The sequence below is a fragment of the Mobula hypostoma genome, chromosome 4, assembly GCF_963921235.1.
Source record: "Mobula hypostoma chromosome 4, sMobHyp1.1, whole genome shotgun sequence".
NCBI classification, from domain to species: domain Eukaryota; kingdom Metazoa; phylum Chordata; class Chondrichthyes; order Myliobatiformes; family Myliobatidae; genus Mobula; species Mobula hypostoma.
Genome location: NC_086100.1, coordinates 98773348 through 98789441, shown reverse-complemented (window position 1 = coordinate 98789441; position 16094 = coordinate 98773348). Strand labels below are relative to the sequence as shown.

At 40.9% G+C, this 16094-nt stretch overlaps 1 protein-coding gene across 2 annotated transcripts in view; it reads left to right on the top strand.

Moving 5' to 3' along the window:
- Positions 1-16094, top strand: part of plrg1 (pleiotropic regulator 1) — a 104534-nt gene that overhangs the window by 15312 nt on the left and 73128 nt on the right. The window contains exon 3 of one of the 2 annotated variants that reach the window (XM_063046252.1): positions 14363-14513. The exons of the other annotated variant lie outside the window; for it this stretch is intronic. The gene's annotated coding sequence lies outside the window, so the exon portion shown is untranslated. The remainder of the gene's footprint in view (positions 1-14362; positions 14514-16094) is intronic. 2 annotated transcript variants of the gene reach the window in all.

Here is a 16094-nt window from a genome sequence, read left to right as displayed (position 1 = left end):
TTAGAGCACGTGGTTATGGGGGTAGGGTACTGACGTGGATAGAAAATTGGTTGGCAGACAGGAGACAAAGAGTAGGGATTAATGGGTCCTTTTCAGAATGGCAGACAGTGACTAGTGGGGTACCGCAAGGCTCGGTGCTGGGACTGCAGCTCTTTACAATACACATTAATGATTTAGATGAAGGGATTAAAAGTAACATTAGCAAATTTGCAGATGACACAAAGCCGGGTGACAGTGTGAAATGTGAGGAGGATGTTATGAGAATGCAGGGTGACTTGGACAGGTTGGGTGAGTGGGCAGATGCAGTTTAATGTGCATAAATGTGAGTTTATCCATTTTGGTGGCAAGAACAGGAAGGCAGATTACTATCTGAATGGTTTCAAGTTAGGAAAAGGGGAAGTACAATGAGATCTGGGTGTCCTTGTTCATCAGTCACTGAAAGTAAGCATGCAGGTACAGCAGGGAGTGAAGAAAGCTAATGGCATGTTGGCCTTCATAACAAGGAGAGTTGAGTATAGGAGCAAAGAGGTCCTTCTGCAGTTGTACAAGGCCCTGGTGAAACCACACCTGGAGTATTGTGTGCAGTTTTGGTCTCCAAATTTGAGGAAGGACATTCTTGCTATGGAGTGAGTGAAGTGTAGGTTCACTGGGTTAATTCCAGGGATGGCGGGAATGTCATATGTTGAAAGATTGGAGCAACTGGGCTTGTATACACTGGAATTTAGAAGGATGGGAGGGGATCTGATTGAATCATATAAGATTATTAAAGGATTGGACACGCTAGAAGCAGGAAACATGTTTCCGATGTTTGTGGAGTCCAGAACCAGAGGCCACAGTTTAAGAATAAGGGGTAGGCCATTTAGAACGGAGTTAAGGAAAAACATTTTCACCCAGAGAGTTGTGGATCTGTGGAATGCTTTCCCTCAGAAAGCAGTGGAGGCCACTTCTCTGGATTCTTTCAAGAAAGAGTTAGAACTCTTAAAGATAGCGGAGTCAAGGGATATGGGGAGAAGGCAGGAATAGGGTACTGATTGTGGATGATCAGCCCTGATCACAGTGAATGGCGGTGCTGGCTCGAAGGACCGAATGGCCTACTCCTGCACCTATTGTCTATTGTCTAAAAACATTAAGCTTCCTAATAAGATCTGGATTATTACACAACACCCAATCAGAGATAGCTTTTCCGAGTAGGCTCAAGCAAAAGCCTCTCTAAAATGCCATCTCACAAAAGGCATTCAACAAATTCCCTATCTTGTGATCCGACACCAACCTGATTTTCCCAATCCCCTTGCGTATTGAAGTCCCCCATTGCAATTGTGACATTACCCTTTTTACATGTCTTTTCCAGCTCCCTTTGCAATCTTAACCCCACATCTTGGCTACTATTTAGAGACCTATATATGATTCCCATGTTGCATTTTTTACCCTTGCAGTTTCTTATCTCCACCCACAAAGATTTAACATTCTCTGACCCCATGTCACCTCTTTTTTATAAATATGTTAGGGAGTTTAGAGGTCGAGGAAAAGTAAGTGTTGGACTTCGTAAAGAGTATTAAGGTGGATGTCCCCAATGGCATGATAGGATTGACCTCAGGTTATTGAAGGAGACTATAAAGCATGGCTTTGTGAAGGGCAGATCGTCTCTAACAAGCTTGATAGAGTTCTTTGAGGAGGTGACCAGGCACATAGATGAGGGTAGTGCAGTAGATGTGATCTACATGGATTCTAATAAGGCATTTGACAAGGCTCCACACAGTAGGCTTATTCAGAAAGTCAGAAGGCATGGGATCCAGGGAAGTTTGGCCAGGTGGATTCAGAATTGGCTTGCCTGCAGAAAGCAGAGGGTCGTGATGGAGGGAGTACATTCGGATTGGAGGGTTGTGACTAGTGGTGTCCCACAAGGATTGATTCTGGGACCTCTACTTGTGATTTTTATTAATGACCTGGATGTCGGGGTAGAAGGGTGGGTTGGCAAGTTTGCAGACAACACAAAAGTTGGTGGTGTTGTGGATAGTGTAGAGGATTGTCGCAGATTGCAGAGAGACATTGATAAGATGCAGAAGTGGGCTGAGAAGTGGCAGATGGAGTTCAACCCAGAGAAGTGTGAGGTGGTACACTTTGGAAGGACAAACTCCAAGGCAGAGTACAAAGTAAATGGCAGGATACTTGGAAGTGTGGAGGAGCAGAGGGATCTGGCGATATATGTCCACAGATCCCTGAAAGTTGCCTCACAGGTAGATAGAGTAGTTAAGAAAGCTTATGGGGTGTTAGCTTTCATAAGTCGAGGGATAGAGTTTAAGAGTCGCGGGGTAATGATGAAGCTCTTTAAGACTCTGGTTAGGCCACACTTGGAGTACTGTGTCCAGTTCTGGTCGCCTCACTATAGGAAGGATGTGGAAGCATTGGAAAGGGTACAGAGGAGATTTACCAGGATGCTGCCTGGTTTAGAGAGTGTGCATTATGATCAGAGATTAAGGGAGCTTGGGCTTTACTCTCTGGAGAGAAGGAGAATGAGAGGAGACATGATAGAGGTATACCAGATATTAAGAGGAATAGATGGAGTGGACAGCCAGCGCCTCTTCCCCAGGGCACCTCTGCTCAATACAAGAGGACATGGCTTTAAGGTAAGGGGTGGGAAATTCAAGGGGGATATTAGAGGAAGGATTTTTACCCAGAGAGTGGTTGGTGTGTGGAATACACTGCCTGAGTCAGTGGTGGAGGCAGATACACTAATGAAATTTAAGAGTCTACTGGACAAGTATATGGAGGAATTTAAGGTGGGGGTTTATATGGGAGGCAGGGTTTGAGGGTCGTCACAACATTGTGGGCCGAAGGGCCTGTACTGTGCTGTACTGTTCCATGTTCTATGTTCTATAAATTATAGGAGCAGAATTAGACCTTTTGGTCCACAGGGTCTGCTCCACCATTTCATCACAGTTGATCCAATTTTCCTCTCAGCCCCAATCTCCATTCTTCTTGTATCTCTTCATGCCATGACCAGTCAAGAATCTATGAACCTCTGCCTTATATATGCTGAAAGACTTGATCTCCACAGCTGCCTGTGGCAAAGAATTGCACATATTCACCACTCTCTGGCTAATGAAATTCCTCCTCATCTCTTGTTCTAAAAGGACATCCATCTATTCTGAGGCTGTGTCTTTTGGTCACGAGTCAGTGACAAGGTCTCTAGCATGTTCAGCCTGTGCCTGATCCTGCCATTCTTTGTTCTTTAAGGAAGTGTTTTTTGCTTCAGCCAGCAATTGGTCAAATTTCTTGTGTTTCTTTTCAAGATCAGAAACAGTCTGCCATAGGTGGTCCAGGCCCACAATTACATCGTCCAACTGTTGCTTCAGACGGTTCTTGGTTTTTTCCAGTTTACCATAGGCTGATGCTTTCTATTCAAAGTGCCGAGTTAAGAACTCCATGTCTTTCTGTCGCTTCTTCTTAGCTTCTTCTGCATATTCCAGTGATGCAATGCCAGCATTTTGGCACTTCTTTGATTCAGTCAACTGAGAATGGAGGACAGTTCTTCATTCTCACATCGGTTCTCAGTCGTGTCTTTATCTAGACCAGAGGTAGGCAACCTACAGCCCGCGGGCTAAATCCGGCCCACGAAGGTATTTTGACTGGCCCACAAGCAAATATCGAGATACTATGCTAATCCGGCCCACGAGCGATTTTTCCTTATTCTTGAGTGTTTCATGCGACCACACTGATGGACATGCATGGTGTCTTGTTACACTGGCCCCAGGTTCCGTTTTGTTCCAAACCAAACACTGGTTTTTACGAATGACGGGAAGACGGACTACCTTGTTAGAGACTCTCCATACACGCGCAGGTTTTCAGGTGGGATCGTTCAAATTTGTAAACAAAAACAGTGTCATTGTGTTTTAACAAGAAATCCACGCTAAACATCCAGATATTTACATGTGCTATGATACTTGTTGAATAACTTGCGTTTGGAAATAAAATCGAAGAAAAAAACTCCAATGGCAATGAATGCAGAACGCAGGAAGGTAGACACTGAGTGCAGAAATTTCCAAGACACTTGGACACTAGATTACTTCTTCATTGAGCAAGCTGGGAAATCAGTTTGTCTCATTTGCCTAGAAAATGTTGCTGTGAAGAAGGTGGCAAATATCAGGTGATATTACGAGACCCGCCATAGTGGAAAGAAAGCTGCAATTGTGGGAGTACCAGCTTCAAAAAGGAAATTGTGCATATTTTCCCACTTTTCAAAAAAAGTAAAGCAGAAGATCCAGGCATTTTTGTAAATGTGGTCCAAGAATTGAAAAAAGAGTTTTCATCTCGTTTTGCTGATTTTCGCTTGCATGCAAATGAGTTCAAGCTGTTTGTTACTCCATTTGATGTGGAAGTGGACACTGCATCAGAAATTTTTCAAATTGAACTGATTGAGATACAGTGTGATGACATATTGAGATCGAAATTTCATTCTGAAGATGTGTCAGAGCTTGAGTTCTATAGAAAATATATTCATCCAAGTGGGAAGTATCCTAACTTAGTGGACCATGCAGAAAAGAAGGCATTGCTTGGCAGCACTTATCTGTGTGAGCAATTATTTTCAAAAATGAAGCACAGCAAGAACCAATTGAGAACAAGATTCAGTGATGCTCATCTAGATAATGTCTTGCTCTTGGCATCAACAAGTTTGACACCCAATATTGAGAAGCTTTCAAGCAATAAACAGCATCAAGTTTCCCATTGATTATCGACTGTTTGCATTAAAATTTTCTTTTTTATTATATTTAATTTACCACTATTCAATGTATCATGTTCATACGTTTTATGTTTAAAGACTCTTTGTGTCCTTTTAAAAGATGCCTTGATTGAAATAAATTGCAACTAAACTGAGTTCTTTGATTACTAATTGGCATCCTTGGTTAAGCACAAATGATTTTCTAGCATGCATTAATTTGAGGCAAAACATAACTAGATGTATTTAAATGGGTAATTCCCATAGTTCAAGTTTTTTATGGCATTTATCTGGTCCACCGTCCGCTCATTAATATGTAATCCGGCCCACAGAGGCAAAAAGGTTGCCAACCCCTGATCTAGACTGTTCACACAGGTAATCTCCTGAGCTGGTGAGCTCAAGAGACACTGGTATTGAAACATTGTTGCTTGGTCATTCTCCAGTACAGCTCCTGCTTTCTTTAGGGAGGTTTACTCAAGAGTTAACCTGGCTGGTGGCGTAGTGGCATCAGCGTCAGACTTCGGGACAAAAGGTCCCAGGTTCGAATCCAGCCAGCCGGCTCCCCTGCACGCTTGCCATTCGTGCTGGGTTACGAGCTGGTGATCTCTTTGTAAACTCACCCGGCAGAAGGCAATGGCAAGCCACTGCAGTAACTTGTCTCGTACGCGATTCCCCACTATGTCAGAGAGGCGTGGAGGGAAATAGTCCGCTAACCGGAGAAACTCCGGATGCGACGTGCCTACCTACTCAAGAGTAATGGAATTTTCACTGTTACCACCTCTGTTTGTTTTTTTTGTAATTTATTTTTTATTGAAGTTCATCATCAGACAAGCACTTCCATAAGATTTATTTCAGATTCTGTATGTGTGTGTGTGTGTGTGTGTATATATATATATATATATATATATATCATATAATCATATTTGTCACAAATCTCCACGTAATATTTATCTGAGGCATACATTTATAGAAAGGAGAAGAAAAAAGAGCAATCGAAACACAAAAACTATGTACGAAGTAGGGGGTGATCTTTTTTTTTAACAACATATTCATTGACTTGTGAGAATAAAATTAGGCCAATGAGGTGTTATGTAGTTAAACCATTTTTCCCCCAGTATGAATCAAATTGTTCCAACTCATGATTAACAGATGCTGTTATCTTCTCCATTTTGTAAATGTCCATTCTAATTTCCATCCATACATTTAAAGTTGGGCTCTCCTGTGATAACCATTTCCTGGTAAGGGTCTTTTTATCAGCCACCAGCAGTATATTTGTTAAATATTTATCTCTTTTCAAACATTCTTGAGGTATATACCCAAAATATATGGTCTTACTCTCTAAGGGTATTTCACATTTAAAGATGTCTTGTACAGCATTATGTATCCCTCTCCAATAGTCTTTGATAATGGGGCATTCCCAGAAAATATGGTTGGCATTTTGATTTCCACAATTTCTCCAGCAAACAGGGAGGTTACTATCATAATGGGATTTCTGAGAGGGTGTAATAAAGTACCTGAATCAAGTTTTTCCACCCAAACTCCCTCCATTTCTGTGAACTGGTACACTTCCATTGATACCTCCATATTATTGTCCATTCTTCCTCAGATATTATTATCCCTCATTCCTTCTCCCGTTTTGTTTTAATGTATGAAGTCAAATGTGTTTTAAGATTTGACAAACCCTTATACACGCTTGAACTGATTCTACTACCGTTGGCTGAATTATATGCTTTTCTAAATAGCTCTACCAGACATGTACTTTCCTTGGTTACATTTGTAACCATCCCATTAACATGCTGTGGCATCTGTAAATACCAATAAAAGTCTTGTTTTTCTAATAAGTGTTTCTCTTCGAGCATTTCAAAACTGAACAGTGTTCCTTCTTTCATTATATTGCAAATAGCTGTTATTCCTTTAGCTGTCCAGTAGCATCCAATTTATTCGGCATAAAATCCGAGTCACGTGCACATCATTTAAGAATTGCAATGTCTCTCTCTAGTTTATATTCTTTCATAATAGTTTTCCATATTTTAACAGTCCATTTCACCCACGGTTTATCAATAGTATTTATAGAAACATAGAAAATAGGCGCAGGAGTAGGCCATTCGGCCCTTCGAGCCTGCACCGCCATTTATTATGATCATGGCTGATTATCCAACTCAGAACCCTGCACCAGCCTTCCCTCCATACCCCCTGACCCCCATAGCCACAAGGGCCATATCTAACTCCCTCTTAAATATAGCCAATGAACTGGCCTCAACTATTTCCTGTGGCAGAGAATTCCACAGATTGACCACTCTCTGTGCGAAGAAGTTTTTCCTAATTTCGGTCCTAAAAGGCTTCCCCTTTATCCTCAAACTGTGACCCATTGTTCTGGACTTCCCCAACATCGGGAACAATCTTCCTGCATCTAGCCTGTCCAATCCCTTTAGGATTTTATACGTTTCAATCAGATCCCCCCTCGATCTTCTAAATTCCAACGAGTACAAGCCCAGTTCATCCAGTCTTTCTTCATATGAAAGTCCTGCCATCCCAGGAATCAATCTGGTGAACCTTCTTTATACTCCCTCTATGGCAAGGATGTCTTTCCTCAGATTAGGGGACCAAAACTGCACACAATACTCCAGGTGTGGTCTCACCAAGGCCTTGTACAACTGCAGTAGTACCTCCCTGCTCCTGTACTCGAATCCTCTCGCTATAAATGCCAGCATACCATTCACCTTTTTCACCGCCTGCTGTACCTGCATGCCCACTTTCAATGACTGGTGTATAATGACACCCAGGTCTCGTTGCACCTCACCTTCTCCTAATCGGCCACCATTCAGATAATAATCTGTTTTCCTATTTTTGCCACCAAGGTGGATAACTTCACATTTATCCACATTAAATTGCATCTGCCATGAATTTGCCCACTCACCCAACCTATCCAAGTCACCCTGCATCCTCTTAGCATCCTCCTCACAGCTAACACTGCTGCCCAGCTTCGTGTCATCCGCGAACTTGGAGGTGCTGCATTTAATTCCCTCATCCAAGTCATTAATATATATTGTAAACAACTGGGGTCCCAGCACTGAGCCTTGCGGTACCCCACTAGTCACTGCCTGCCATTCTGAAAAGGTTCACTCTTTGCTTCCTATCTGCTAACCAATTCTCTATCCACATCAATACCTTACCCCCAATACCGTGTGCTTTAAGTTTGCACACTAATCTCCTGTGTGGGACCTTGTCAAAAGCCTTTTGAAAATCCAAATATACCACATTCACTGTTTCTCCCCTATCCACTCTACTAGTTACATCCTCAAAAAATTCTATGAGATTCGTCAGACATGATTTTCCTTTCACAAATCCATGCTGACTTTGTCCGATGATTTCACCGCTTTCCAAATGTGCTGTTATCACATCTTTGATAACTGACTCCAGCAGTTTCCCCACCACCGATGTTAGGCTAACCGGTCTATAATTCCCCGGTTTCTCTCTCCCTCCTTTTTTAAAAAGTGGGGTTACATTAGCCACCCTCCAATCCTCAGGAACTAGTCCAGAATCTAACGAGTTTTGAGAAATTATCACTAATGCATCCACTATTTCTTGGGCTACTTCCTTAAGCACTCTAGGATGCAGACCATCTGGCCCTGGGGATTTATCTGCCTTTAATCCCTTCAATTTACCTAACACCACTTCCCTACTAACATGTATTTCGCTCAGTTCCTCCATCTCACTGGACCCTCTGTCTCCTACTATTTCTGGACGATTATTTATGTCCTCCTTAGTGAAGACAGAACCAAAGTAATTATTCAATTGGTCTGCCATGTCCTTGCTTCCCATAATCAATTCACCTGTTTCTGTCTGTAGGGGACCTACATTTGTCTTTACCATTTTTTTCCTTTTTACATATCTATAAAAGCTTTTACAGTCAGTTTTTATGTTCCCTGCCAGTTTTCTCTCATAATCTTTTTTCCCCTTCCTAATTAAGCCCTTTGTCCTCCTCTGCTGAACTCTGAATTTCTCCCAGTCCTCAGGTGAGCCACTTTTTCTGGCTAATTTGTATGCTTCTTTGGAATTGATACTATCCCTAATTTCTCTTGTCAGCCACGGGTGCACTACCTTCCTTGATTTATTCTTTTGCCAAACTGGGATGAACAATTGTTGTAATTCATCCATGCAATCCTTAAATGCTTGCCATTGCATATCCACCGTCAATCCTTTAAGTGTCATTTGCCAGTCTATCTTAGCTAATTCACGTCTCATACCTTCAAAGTTACCCCTCTTTAAGTTCAGAACCTTTGTTTCTGAATTAACTATGTCACTCTCCATCTTAATGAAGAATTCCACCATATTATGGTCACTCTTACCCAAGGGGCCTCTCACGACAAGATTGCTAATTAACCCTTCCTCATTGCTCAAAACCCAGTCTAGAATAGCCTGCTCTCTAGTTGGTTCCTCGACATGTTGGTTCAAAAAACCATCCCGCATACATTCCAAGAAATCCTCTTCCTCAGCACCTTTACCAATTTGGTTCACCCAGTCTACATGTAGATTGAAGTCACCCATTGTAACTGCTGTTCCTTTATTGCACACATTTCTAATTTCCTGTTTAATACCATCTCCGACCTCACTACTACTGTTAGGTGGCCTGTACACAACTCCCACCAGCGTTTTCTGCCCCTTAGTGTTATGCAGCTCTACCCATATCGATTCCACATCTTCCCGGCTTATGTCCTTCCTTTCTATTGCGTATTATGTAACCTTGTAGGTGGTTATCAGCCAAAATTGCCTGTATGGGAATGGAAAGTATCCTCTTCCCAATGGTTTTCCATTGAGCGTCATATGATGGGTTGGAGCAGCATATCACAGCTCTGAACTGCGCTGCAAAATAATAATCTCTAAGAAGGTAGGCCCCATCCCCCCTTTTCCTTGGCTAATTGCAAAGTTTTGAGACAAATCCTAGGTCTTTTACCTTGCCATATATATCTTGATAGCATCTTGTTCCATTCATTGAATTGATTTTGGTTCATCTCTGTTGGTAGGGTCTAAAAGAGGTATAGTAGTCTGGGCAGTATATTCATTTTAATAGATTCAGTCCTTGAACTGAGACCAAGAAAAGGAATTAGGTTCCACCTTGTTATATCTTCTTTTTTTTTTATATATAGGCTGATAATTGCATTCTGATAATTTTGCCAAATCTTTTGGCATAATGATGCCCAAATATTTGACAGACTCTGTTTGCCATGCCCAAGGATATCTACTTTCAATTTCTCTTGGTGGTCTATAGTTATATGACAGTAGTTGGGTTTTATCTATGTTGCTCTCGTATCCTGATAATTGGCCATATTGTTCAAAGGATTGCATCAATTTAGGTAAAGAGTATGTTAGACCAAAATGTCATCCATGTAACAGGCCAATTTATGCTCTGTCCCTTTAGAAAACCATAGAAAAACTACAGCACGGAAACAGGCCTTTCGGCCCTTCTTGGCTGTGCCAAACTATTTTCTGCCTAGTCCCACTGACCTGTACACGGACCATATCCCTCCATACACCTCCCATCCATGTAGCTGTCCAATTTATTCTTAAATGTTAAAAAAGAACCCGCATTTAGCACCTCGTCTGGCAACTCATTCCATACTCCCACCACTCTTTGTGTGAAGAAGCTCCCCCTGATGTTCCCTTTAAACTTTTCCCCCCTCACCCTTCACCCATGTCCTCTGGTTTTTTTTCTCCCCTTGCCTCAGCGGAAAAAACCTGCTTGCATTCACTCTATCTATGCCCAGCATAATTTTATATACCACATTCTTCTACGCTCCAGGGAATAAAGTCCTAACCTATTCAACCTTTCTCTGTAACTGAGTTTCTCAAGTCCCAGCAACATCGTTGTAAACCTTCTCTGCACTCTTTCAACCATATTAATATCCTTCCTGTAATTTGGTGGCCAAAACAGAACAGAATACTCCAGATTCGGCCTCACCAATGCCTTATACAACCTCATCATAACATTCCAGCTCTTATACTCAATACTTTGATTAATAAAGGCCAATGTACCAAAAGCTCTCTTTACAACCCTATCTACCTGTGACGCCACTTTGAGGCAATTTTTTTATCTGTATTCCCAGATCCTTCTGTTCTACTGCACTCCTCAGTGCCTTACCATTAACCCTGTATGTTCTACCTTGGTTTGTCCTTCCAACGTGCAATACCTCACACTTGTCTGTATTAAACTCCATCTGGCATTTTTCAGCCCATTTTTCCAGCTGGTCCAAGTCCCTCTGCAGGCTCTGAAAACCTTCCTCACTGTCTACTACACCTCCAATCTTTGTATCATCAGCAAATTTGCTGATCCAATTTACCACATTATCATCCAGATCATTGATATAGATGACAATTAACAATGGACCCAACACTGATCCCTGTGGCACACCACTCGTCACAGGTCTCCACTCTGAGAAGCAATTCTCTACTATCACTCTTTGGCTTCTTCCATTGAGCCAATGTCTAATCCAATTTACCACCTCTCCATGTATACCTAGCGACTGAATTTTCCTAACTAACCTCCCATGCGGGACCTTATCAAAGGCCTTACTGAAGTCCATGTAGACAACATCCACTGCCTTCCCTTCATCCACTTTCCTGGTAACCTCCTCGAAAAACTGCAAGTGATTGGTCAAACATGACCTACCACACACAAAGCCATGTTGACTCTTTCTAATAAGTCCCTTTCTATCCAAATGCTTGTAGGTTCTGTCTCTTAGTACTCCCTCCAATAACTTACTCACTAGCGACGTCAAATTTACTGGCCTATAATTTCCCGGATTACTTTTCGATCCTTTTTTAAACAACGGAACAACATGAGCTACTCTCCAATCCTCCGGCACCTCACCCATAGACACGAACATTTTAAATATATCTGCCAGGGCCCCTGCAATTTCAATGCTAGTCTCCTTCAAGGTCCGAGGGAATACCCTGTCAGGTCCTGGGGATTTATCCACTTTAATTTGCCTCAAGATAGCAAGTACCTCCTCCTTTTCAATTTGTACAGTTTCCATGATCTCACTACTTGTTTCCCTTAGTTCCATAGACTTCATGCCAGTTTCTAGTAAATACAGATGCCAAAAACCCATTTAAGATCTCCCCATTTCTTTTGGTTCTGCACATAGCCAACCACTCTGATCTTCAAGAGGACCAATTTTATCCCTTACAATCCTTTATTCTTAATATACCTGTAAAAGCTCTTTGGATTATCCTTCACTTTGACTCCCAAGGCAACCTCATGTCTTCTTTTAACCCTCCTGATTTGTTTCTTAAGTAATTTTTTGCACTTTTTATACTCCTCACGCACCTTATTTACTCCCTGTTTCCTATACATGTCATACAACTCTCTTCTTCTTTATCAGATTTACAATATCCCTTGAGAACCAAGATTCCTTATTCCTATTCACTTTGCCTTTAATCCTGACAGGAACATACAAGCTCTGCACTTTCAAAATTTCTCCTTTGAAGGCTTCCCACTTACTGATCACATCCTTGCCAGAGAACAACCTGTCCCAATCCACGCTTTTTAGATCCTTTCTCATTTCTTCAAATTTGGCCTTCTTCCAGTTCAGAACCTCAACCCTAGGACCAGATCTATCCTTGTCCATGATCAAGTTGAAAATAATGGTGTTATGATCACTGGAACCAAAGTGCTCCCCTGCACACACTTCCGTCACTTGTTCTAACTCGTTTCCTAACAGAAGATCCAATATTTTAATAGTAATTCCCCTGATAGCTTCATTGTCTGATGTATTGAGCTAATGGTTCCAGATATAATGCAAAGAGCAGCGGTGACCATGCATAACCCTGTCTCATGCCCCTTTCTAGGGTAAAACTATTAGATAAGCATCCATTGATTTTAATCCTAGCAGTAGGATTGTCATATAGTGCCTTCACAGTTTTAAGAATTGTGTCATGTAGACCAAATCTATGTAAAACTCTGTAAAGAAAATTCCAATTAACTGAATCAAGTGCCTTTTCAGCGTCCACGCTTATCACTATTGCTTCAATTTCATTTTTTTTGTATGATCCATAGTGTGAAATGTCCTTCGTATATTGTCTTGTGTTTGGCGTTGTTGTATAAAACCTGTCTGATTATGTATCAGTGTGGGTAGAAACTCTTCTAATCATTTGGCCGTGATGGAGGTAAATATTCTATAATCCACATGAAGAACAGATATTGGTCAAAACGACCCACATTCCATTTTATCCTTGCCTTCTTTCGTTATAGCTGAGATTATTGCCTCCTTCCAGCTAGGTGGCATTTGCGCCCACCAGTTCAGTGTGGGGAGTAAAACAGGAATTAACTCATTTCTAAATTCTTTATACCACTCTGCCGTACATCCATCTGATCCTGGCAACTTGCTAAATTGAAGCCTACTAATTGCAGTTTTTAGTTCAGCTTCAGTTATGTCAGCAGTCATTGTTCTATTTTGTTCTTTGCTTAAAGTAAGTAACTGAAGAATTCAGGAAGGTGTCAATTTGTGTTATGCTTCCCCCTGGAACTTAGAGTTTTGTAAAACATTTCAAAAGCTTCTTAAATTTCACTTAGCTTACTTTTTATCACTTTTGTTCTTGGATCCCTAATTCTATGAGTTGTATTTTCTGCTTTTTTTTTCAGTTTCCACCCCAGTACTTTCATAGATTTAGATCCACTTTCATAGTGTCTCTGTTTCAGAAACATTAAATTTTTTCTAATTTCTTGTGTAGCCAAACTATTATTTTCATTCCTAATTTTTAAAATTTCCTTGTGTATCCTGTGCCACACCCAATTTGTTTTTTTTCTGGTTCCTTCAGCTTATTTTGTAACTCACCGAATGTTTTGTTCCTTTTTTTTCTTATATGAAGATATCACTATAATTTTCCCTCTTAAGACAGCCTTCAGAGTATCCCATAGAATGGGAGGTGAAACCTCTCCCTTACCGTTGAAATCTAAGTAAAGACCAATTTCTTTTTTAATTTGTTCCTTAAAATAGGGATCTTTGAGTAGACTTGAATTTAGTTTCCAAATAGTATTCTTTGGTTGTAGGTCAAAATCAACAGATAAATACATAGGTGCATGGTCACTTACATCTATTGTCCCAATTCCACAGGTGATTATTTTGTTGTTGTCTTTTCAAAATGTTATGAAATAGTCTATTCTTGTATGTACAGAATGAGGGGCAGAATAATAAGTTTAATCCCTTCTGTCAGGGAAAAGGCCCCTCCATGTATCAATTAGACCAACATCCTCAAAAAGAGTGTTAACTTTCTTATGTAAGGGCTTTTGTTTCATAACTGGATTTCCGTCTGTATTTCCCCTTACCAGAAAATATCTGCCCTCCTTATCTGCCATTTCGAATGCTTTTTCAAAATTTAGCTTGCTTGAGATGAGAATAGCAACTCCTCTTCTATGTCCTGATTTATATGAGGAGAAAAACAAATTAGTGAAGCCCATTCTTGTTAATTTTCCGTGCTGATTATCACTTAAGTGAGTTTTCTATAAATATTTCCTGTTCTTTTTCATTTTTGGTAGAATTTTACTCAGTTTGATTGGATTTAACAGCCCATTGACATTAAAAGAAATGAATTTTAACTTTGTCCTTAGCCATGTGTATTTATCTGTTAGTATATAATTGAAATTTGCAGAATATAACTTAATCGATCCACTCCCTGAACAAATAAGAGCCAAGAAATGCGAATCATTAAAAAAAGTAACGAAGGTGTGATTCCAAGGCTGGGGTCTCTAGATGCCTCTCCTACCTGTGAGTTGAGTGCCCCCACTGCAGTACCTATAAAAGTAAGTAAAAAAAATCTATGTCCATTACACAAATGATTTCCCTGTGTATTCCTCCCATATATATATTCTCATTTAGGAGGGGAAAAAGAAGTGAATGAATAAATAAAAAAAATTGAGTAATATAAAATCCACATTATACATATTTCTTGAGATAGGTATATCACCATCTATTTTTGCTTCCGTTTAGTTTATCAGCACTTTTAAAGTTAACTGCTTTCTCAGTTCTCTTGCTATTTCTCAAGCAGATCAGGATAACTACTCAGCCAGGCTTTCCCTCAGTCTGACCACTCTAACGGGCAACCCTCTGTTGTTCATGTCTGCAGTCACTTCTTCCACCGTCTGATATAGCTGTATCCCTCCTTTGTAAAACACCCTCAGTTTAGCAGGGTAAGGGGTTTGGAATTTAATCTTTTCTTGCTTTAATATTCGTTTCGTTTTGGAATATTCCTTCCGTTTCTGTAGGACTGCTGGGGGGTAATCTTGATCGAAGTATATTAACTTCCCCTTCCAAAACACACTCTTCTTTCCCCAGGCCCTTCGTAGAATCTCCACCTTGCTCTTGAATTGAAGGAATCTAAGTACTATTGAGCGCAGCTTACTTTCTCTGTCTCCAGAAGGCCTCGGGACGAGCGCACTATGTGCCCTCTCAATTTCAATCTTCATCTCCAGTGCTTCCCGCAGCAACTTTTCTACAACCTCCATCATCAACAGCCCCTCTGCTCCTTCAGGAACATTATGAATCCTGATATTTTTCCGTTGCGATCTTCCCTCCTGGTCAAGCCTCCTGTTGATATAATATTTTTATTGTCTTACTTAGTATCCATTCCACGCTTTGCACGCGATCTTCCACCTTCTCAATTCGTGTCTCTACCGTCGTTATTTTCTGATTGACGTTGGCGAGCTCTGACTTTATATCATTTAGTTGCTGTCTTATATATTTTTGGACTTCCCTTATCTCCTCCAGAATCTTTATCATATTTACCGCTTCACCTGAGTGAGGCCCAGCGTCAGCTTCACCACCACGCACATGTGTAGGAGAGCCGCTCGTTGTACCTCTCTCTTCCATAGACTCCGCAGTGATGCTTTTTTTTAATCTCCATTCTTTTTCCCCATTCTTGTCCCCCCCCACCTTATCAATTCTGATATTTTCGAAAGATCTTGTATTTGACGGATTAACGGGGCAAACTGTGTTCATCAGTTTCTGCACTTCATTCTAGTTTTGTTCACTTGCATAGCTTTCAAGCTGTTTTTCTCTACGCACTGTATGTGTACATGCTGTATCAATAACAGATCCTAGAGATTCTGTCATCAAATTCCCTACATTAGTAAGTGATTCCTTCACAAATAATGTGATATGGCACTCTTCTACGTCTTCAGATTTGTTATCTTCTTCAGTTAGCCTCACTTGTTTGGTTCTGTAAGGACGGTTTCTTGCCCAGTGGTAAATACTTTGACGTACCACACATTTTGATCTCCTGTACTTGTTTATTGGATTTGTACCAGGTAATGATACCTTTGTCTGGTCCCTCTGGGATCTACACCTGCTATACTCTTGTTTCTGCTCAGTGAAGTATGCCATTT